Here is an 8455-nt window from a genome sequence, read left to right as displayed (position 1 = left end):
GTGTACCACAAGGGAGATTGTCCTGAGGTGTTCTTTTCCTTAGTGGAAAGAGCGTTTGTGGACTTCTCAGTGAGGGAAACTGAGAAGATGACCATCATGCGATCTTTAATCAGTGGTAGCCTGGCTGAGGTTTATTCAGAGATGCCACAGGAACTGATGAGAGATTTTGCAGAGTTTAAAAAACTGGTGTTTGCAAGACATGGGATAAATGCGGAACAGCTGAGGCAAAGATTCAGGTCCCTCACAAAGAAACCAGAGCAGACTTTTACCCAAGTGGGGGCTCAATTGGTGAGGCTGCTAGAGAAATGGCTATCTCAGGAGGGGACAGAGACCTACCAGCAGCTTAAAGACTTGATAGCACTGGAACAGTTCTATTCAGTCCTGCATGGGGAACTGAAATTCCAGGTGAGGGAAAGGAAACCAAAATCTGTGGCAGAAGCAGCCGAGATCGCAGATTTTATTTCCCAAATAAGAAAGCCCTTGGGTGAGGGGAAAGCGATGGGGAAACCTAAAGAAACCTACAGCAAGTACTCTCAGGGACCAGGGAAAAGCCAGCAAGGGGGAGGGGCCCATGGTGAAGGGAAGCCCTCAGACATGAAACCAAGACCTCAGATTTTGGAGGGAAAACCAAAACAAGATGAGAAAGACTCAAAATACACCAGAAAATGTTATTTCTGTCAGGGAAAGGGCCATCTAATCTCAGAGTGTGAGAAATTAAAGCAGCTAAAAGGAATTGTGCCTCAGGATTCTAGTGGAACCAAGCCAAAAGCTGTGTTCTGTGTCCAGAAAGAGCAAGGCTCATTGTCACTGAGGGAGCCTGCTGCAATGGCTACTCAATCTGGAACAGCTACATGTGCTGATCAGGCTGAGGAAAATGGTCCTCTTGTAGAGGTCAGGCGCTGCCTGCTGGTGAGAACAGATTCTCAGTTGTTTGAGACAGCAGGGGTGGACGTAGGAATACTTGACCGTCAGTATCGGGGGCTGCGGGACACTTGTTCTCAGGTGACCCTGTGCCATCCAGATATTATTCCTAGGGAGTATGTAATCCCAAATGAGAGCATGAAGGTGGCAGGGATTGAGGGGCAGGTAATCTCTCTGCCAGTAGCGGAGGTACCTGTGAACTTTCAAGGCTGGAGGGGAGTTTGGCGGCTAGCGATTTCATCGACTCTGCCAGCAGCCGTGCTCGTGGGAAATGACCTGGCTGAACATGTGAAACGGGTGCTAGTGATTACACGCTCACAAGCCACCACGGGGACAGTTCAGGGGGGTAATGATGAGCCAGAGACGGAAGCAGGTGGGGGGAGTTCAGAAGCTGTGGTGGAAACCTTAACCACAGACAGCAGATTTGGACAAGAGCAAAAGGCAGACGCCACTCTCCAAAAGTGTTTTGAACAGGTGACTGACGCCCAGCTAACACCTGAAACCCCAGTGAGATTTCTAGAGGAAAAGGGGATTTTGTATAGAGAGACCCTGAGGAATATCTCAAAAGGGGGAGATGGGACCCGAAGTCAGCTAGTGGGACCTGAAAAGTATCGCCCCATGATCTTACAAAGGGGGCACTCTGACATGTTTGCTGCACACTTAGGGGTGAACAAAACACAGCAGAGAATCACACAGAATTTTTACTGGCCTGACATAGGGAAGCAGATCAGGGAGTTCTGTAAACAATGTGATGTGTGTCAAAGGCAGGGGAATAGCCGCGACAGGACCAAAGCAAAGTTGTGCCCTTTGCCTGTGATTGACACTCCGTTCAAATGCATAGGGGTGGATATTGTGGGACCTTTGCCCAAGGCCACAAAGAGGGGGAACAGGTTCATTCTCACCATTGTGGACCATGCCACGAGGTACCCTGAAGCCATACCCTTGACTAACATTGAAACTAACACAGTGGCAGATGCCTTGGTGGGGTATATGTCCAGGATGGGATTTGCCTCAGAAATAATCACAGATTTGGGTGCATCGTTCACATCAAAGCTCATGAAACGCTTATGGCAAATCTGTGGAATTAAGCACAAGGAAACCACTGCCTATCATCCTGAAAGTAATGGGTTAACTGAGAAGTTCAATGGGACTCTAATGCGCATGATTAGGGCTTACTTGGCAGAGAATCCAAACAATTGGGACCAGAAGCTGCAATCCCTTTTGTTTGCTTATCGATCAGTGCCACAAGCCAGTACCGGGTTCAGTCCATTTGAACTTTTATTTGGGAGAAGGGTGAAAGGGCCCTTTGATTTGATCAAACAAAATTGGGAGCAGATCACCCAGGATGACCCACAAGACGTTGTGACATACATAGACACCTTGATGAATGACCTAAAGAGGAACCTAGAGCTAGCAGCAGAGACCCTGCAAGCTCAAAAGGTCAGAAAGAAAGCTTGGGATGACCAGGAAGGCCGGGAGAGGCACTTAAACCCAGGGGAGGAAGTGCTTTGGCCTAGGCCTTGCAGAGGGAACAAACTGCAGCTGGGTATCCCAGAAACAAAATATTTGGGTCACATGGTAGGGGGAGGAGTGATAAAACCCCTGGAGGCCAAAATAGAAGCTGTTCGTGATTGGCCCAGACCCAACACCAAGAAAAAAGTCAAATCATTTCTTGGGTTGGTGGGCTACTACAGAAAGTTCATCCCGAGGTTTAGCGAGATTGCGGCTCCGCTGACCGATCTGACGAGGAAGAAGGCTGATGACCGCATCCCGTGGACCAGCGACTGTGAGGAGGCGTTCCAGAGGTTGAAGCAGGCGCTCATCAACTATCCAGTGCTGCGTGCTCCAGACTTCGACCGGGAGTTCATCGTCTACACCGATGCGTCTAACAGCGGGGTAGGAGCAGTTCTGTGCCAGGAGGATGAGAATGGTGACCAGCATCCAGTGTCCTACCTGAGTAGGAAACTTCAAAAAGGTGAGAGACATTTGGCAACCATGGAGAAGGAGTGTTTGGCCATAGTCTACGCGATCCAGAAGGCCAAGCCTTACATCTGGGGAAGACATTTCGTTCTGTGTACTGACCATTCACCATTGCAATGGTTAAAGACAATGAAAACCCACAATAGCAAACTTATGAGGTGGGCTTTAAACCTACAGCACTATGACTTTGAAGTGAAGGTGGTCAGAGGGTCAGTGAACTGTGTTGCTGACGCCTTGTCAAGAAGACCTGAAGAATGAAGACGGCGAAAGAAACATGGACTATGTATATATATTGATGACAAAAAGTTAAATGTACCTGTTTTTTTGAACTTGGTTTGTATGAATAAAGGTAAATTGATGTAATGTATATGGTAAATGTTTAAATGCCTAATTGCTATGGTTAACTTAGAATGTAAGTATAAGTAAGTATGATATTGTATGTATAACTGTTGTTGTGTGTTTTATCCAGGTTGTTTTTTGGGAAAAAGCACCTTAGCTTTCCCCCTACAAAACAACTTATAAAGAGGGGAGGTGTTACATACAGCACTGATGTTACCTGTCTGTCATGGGTTTGGAGGGAAAGTTCCATCCTATGGGGAGTGGAAGGCGGGACATCAGGAGGAGGGGCTGTACTGTATATATATGTGATGCGTGTGTGGAGAAGTTTAGACGCTGGGATGTGAAGAAGCAGCAGCTGGGAAGAAGAAGCTGGTGTGGGAGTCTGTGTGTCAGACAGGGTACTACTGTGTGTCAGTACCAACCTGATAGGTTCAGGTGTCTGAATGGTTAGCCAGAACTGATAGGTTCAGGGTCTGTGCTTCAAGTTAAGGGTTCTGTGTGAACCAAACTGTGTGTATGTATGAGTGAAACTAAGCCACGTTACTAAATCTTATTCACCTGATCATTTTATTTTCCCTGTGTGTGATTTAAATAAACCTTATTCTTTTATTTGTTGAAAATCCATCCCTGGTCTGTGTGACTTCTTATAGGGAATGGTTGGTGGCAGCTTAGTTAACGTGTGGCAGATCCCAGTAGGTCTGGGTTTGTCACAGTGCTTACTCAACAAATCCTCAGTGATTCAATGAGCCTACTACTAGGCTAAACAACAGGATTTCAGCCGGTGTATTCATCCTTCTTTAAAAGAATGTTGTAAATTCTGTATCGGGTATGGGTGGACTGGCAGCTGGAGAGACAGATAGGAGCCATATTAATTATGGGCATTTTAATCTTTATGACAGTGGGAGCCAATGCTGCTGATCTGATTTACAGAAAGAACAATAACAAAATCAATCCTAATTGCTTTATCGTGAGCTCAGGAAACAGTAAAAGAAAACATATATGCAACTAGGTATTCTTCATTTGGGGTGGAATGTAATTAGGTGACACATCTGGCTTTGTTAATCTATTTCCTAAAACCATTGAATGTGTATTTTAAAAATGTGTCTTTTGACCGAATGCATTACATCCTTCAAAAATGTTGGCAAACATGGAAGCTGATGTTTGGAATGGTCACAAAAAAGACTATGAAGATAAAGCTGGATTAAAGTGAAATACATTGTTGGTGGAAAGACAGAAAGTGGAGGCTGTGTCACCTCTTCTCATTTGACAAAGGGAGAACTAGGAGGAAGCAAAGCCAACTCCAAGAAAGCGGAAAATCAGATGCTGGTTGCAATAGTATTGCTTCTTGCTTTCAATTAATTCCTTTGCATTGTGTTTCTTGCTACTAGTTATGGCGCAATCCTCCCACATAAACTGCCCTCTGTTTCCAACACCATCCCATTGTGGTTGTGAAAGTTACTGCAAACTGTTCATCTGTTGTGCTTCTGCACATCCCTGAAGCCGGCTGAGAGGATTTTAGAAGATAATTTCCACTGTGTGTCTATAATGGAGCTCTGTCAGTGAAACTACACCTACAGCCACCCTAGCCTCCTTTCCCCTTTGCGTGAGTCACCTGAAACAATCTTCTGCTGACATTGATTGGCATGTTCTAGAGAATAGTGGCTAATGAGCAGCATCAGCCTGTGTTGGTTGTGCAATAGTTTGCCGCATATATATTGCAACATGCCCCTGTGCTGTTACATCCTCCAGAGGACATAACTGAGGGATGGCATCACCATGCTGCCTGGTCACCATGTCAGCATACCCAAAGCTCCACTTGCTGCCATCACTGACACATCACCACGATCCTGCTTCCCATGTAAATGTTAGACAAGGTCAAAGTAAAAGTTACCACATTCCTACTCAAGATATAGCCCTGCAGGCAGGACAGGATAAGCAGGGCAGGAACCAAAACTTGAGGATCAACACTCATCCACACATGCCATTGGCTAGAAGTGTAAAGATAGTACATAGTGGCATTTCAGTCAGCCAAAAACGATGATGATTGAGTAGGATTTACCACAAGAAGATGAATGTGTGCAATGGTGGTGAAGAATAACTGTTTCTTGGCCATCTTTACCACCATAGAACAGGCTTGATAATTAATTCCTATCAGTGTTTAACTGGATTCATCACGTTTTCTTCATTTGTGTTCTTTCTCTGTTGGCATGTAGTAATTTCTCTCACTTCACCCTCATCTTCCCATTGTGGTGGCCACCCTGCAGCAGAATTGTCCAGTGTCCTCCCTCAGCCTTTCACAGGGAAGTGCTGATATAGGTCTGGGGTTGGTCTAAATTATTTTCAGGGATAGTGTGAGTCTTTCTTTAGCTGAAAAAGTTAAAGAAACATTGAAGGGATTAAGTATAACTTAACCTGGTAGACACACCACGTGTCCTGCCACATGTGTTGATTCATGAAAGAGGCTGGGAGTGGGGATTTTAAGAGTGGATAAAGTGAGTTGTGTATGCCCCCCCTACAATAAGGCAAGGTTCAATCTGCCTAAAATAGAAGGTGGTATGACCTCTGGCTGTATTGGATAATAAGCCTTCAGTATTCTGTTCTTGGCCAAGCTTCTAAAGCACATATATGGTGGCATCTCAGCTCCACAGGTTCCTGTTTCGTATGGATTATGGAGATACCGTAAAGGGTGGGCAAATTTTGCAAGTAGGGGGAACAATATTCTGCTCTGGGAGCCACACATACAAAAGTAGGTAGATTGCCACTTTCAGTTTGGAATTTATTTATTTATTTATTTATTTATTTGTTTGTTTGTTTGTTTGTCTGTCTGTCTGTCTGTCTGTCTGTCTGTCTGTCTGTCTGTCTGTCTGTCTGCTTGCTTGCTTGCTTGCTTGCTTGCTTGCTTGCTGTTAAACAGTGCAGGAGGCTATGCTATATTTAAAATAATATATCTGGAAGTTGGTTGGAAAATGAGAACCAAGCTGAAAACCCAGCCTTGGAGAGCCACATGGGCATTGTACACCCAATCTAGATCCGTTTCATTCTAGCTTCTGACCTGCTTATCGCTTTGGTTGACTTGGGAGGTCGTCCTAATCTGGGAACTGGACAATAGGACTGTGTCCCTGCTGGTGGTATTGAACCCTCAGTGGCTTTTGATGCCATCAGCCTGTGCTAGATGGGGTCACTGTCCCTAAAGATACATGTTCAGAGTTTCATTGTAGTCCTGGATTCTGCCCCAAAGCTTGGATTCCTAGGTTTCTCAGCTGGTGGCAGAAGTACATTTCTGCAGCTTAAGCTAGTGGTCTGGCTGCCCTAATTGCTGGAGATATCTGACCCAGACACTGATGCCATCTTCACATTCTGTTTCAATTACTGTGAACACACTCTGTGTGGGGTTACCTTTGTTTGGAATCTCAGTTGATCACAATTTGTTACAGGGAACGTATTATTGCCTTTTTACAAAAATTCACTGGCTAGTGGTTTCTTTCCAAGCACAACTCAAAGTGCTGGTGTTTAATTGAGGGAAGCAGGTGGGATCCTAAAAATCTAGTGATGATTTTTAAAGAGCCAGGAGAGGTCTGGGAAAATCCTAGGTGGTGGCTTTAGAGACTTGGTAGTGGCATGGGATCTGAAAATCTAGTGAAGATTTTGGAGCTCCAGAGAAGGTCTTGGGAAAATCCTGTGTGGTGGGATTTAAAGACCTGTTATCTGGAAATTCAAACTCAGCGAAGGAGTTTAGAATTGTGTGAAAAGTGTCTGTTGCCTTGTCAACTAACACAATTCCCTGAGGTAAAAGTTTGGGGTAAACGGTAGGAGAACCATTGGAAAGCTGGGGGAGACAAAATATTGAGGCAGTAATCTCCTGAGGTAAAAGTTTGGGTAAAGTAAGGAGACACTAATAAAACTCAGGTCACGAAAGTGATTCTCTGAGGTAAAAGTCTGGTGTAAACTTGTAGAATTGCTGGAAAACTGAATGAGACTAAACAACTGGCACAGTGATTACCTGAGATAACAGCTTTGAGTAAAATAAGGACTCTTTGTTAAAACTTAGCCTGGACACAGAAATAAGTCTCAGGATTTTTAAATGTATTTTGTGAGGTAAAGGTTTTAAGGAAATAGGAATACATGCCTCCCCAAAAGACAAAAAAGCCAGAAATGAAAACCCAGATTCTTGAAGCTGACCAAGCTGATGCAGAAAGAATGGAGGAAGTTATGTCCACAAGCCCTGTTGTTCTTGAGGGTCCACAGAGTCTGGAAGTACGGAAAGCTGAAAAAGGAAACGATGGTTGTAGGAATTTGTTCCAGACCTTATGAGAGACTGTATTCTCCCATAAAAAGCCTGCACTGGCTTGGGAGTGGTGGGAGAAACCCTTCTCTCAGTTCCACCAACACCAGAGGCACGTTTGACTGCTCCCAGGCTGTGGCACTCCCTTTGGAGGGAGGTCAGGCTGGTTGCCCCTCCGTGGCCTCCCTCCATCATGAGGCAAACACCTTCCTATTTGGGCAATCAAAATCACAGGAGAAAATGTTTGGTGTGTTGAGTGGTGATTCAAGTTCTGCAGGTTACACCCAAACCTACATGATGATTGCATGATGAGAAAGAGGAAGAAACAATGTATCTTGATGACTTTCTCAGCCCTTCAGATGGGATTGGGAACGTATTTCAGGCTGGTATCCTGAAACCTGTTTGGACTTCAAAGTAAATGTGACACATTTAAATGTTTGTTTCAAGAAGCCCAAATAAAGGCATACATAGTTTGGTGATAGAAAACATGTTTATTTATTTATTTATTTTATTTGTCTTGTTTATGGGCTGCCTTTCTCCAGACCAGGGGACTCCTATGCAGAAGATCCATCAGCTGATGTATTCCATCTTATTTTCCTTTGACTTCTACAGATATGCTGAATCCAAAAGCATATGTTCTAAATAGTTGCACAGCCAGATCAACCTGGAATATGGCATGCAAAAGCTAGCTAGGAAGTTAAATTAAATTAGTCCTTAAATTAAATACAGGCTTGGCCACAGCATCTTAAAGGATTTCTTCTTCTTCTTTTCTATGTACAGCAGCTTAAATAAGACACATAATTAGCAGGGTGTCAGCCATCACAAAGTCTTATGAGAAGAATTTTCTAAATGTATACTTCTTATAAAGAATTCATCGTTCACCTATATATTTTTGTACCATGATGATTCATTGAGATATAATTAACCTTTGTG

This window comes from Pogona vitticeps, chromosome 1, assembly GCF_051106095.1.
Source record: "Pogona vitticeps strain Pit_001003342236 chromosome 1, PviZW2.1, whole genome shotgun sequence".
Taxonomy (NCBI): Eukaryota; Metazoa; Chordata; class Lepidosauria; order Squamata; family Agamidae; genus Pogona; species Pogona vitticeps.
Note: the sequence above shows the minus strand (reverse complement) of the source record.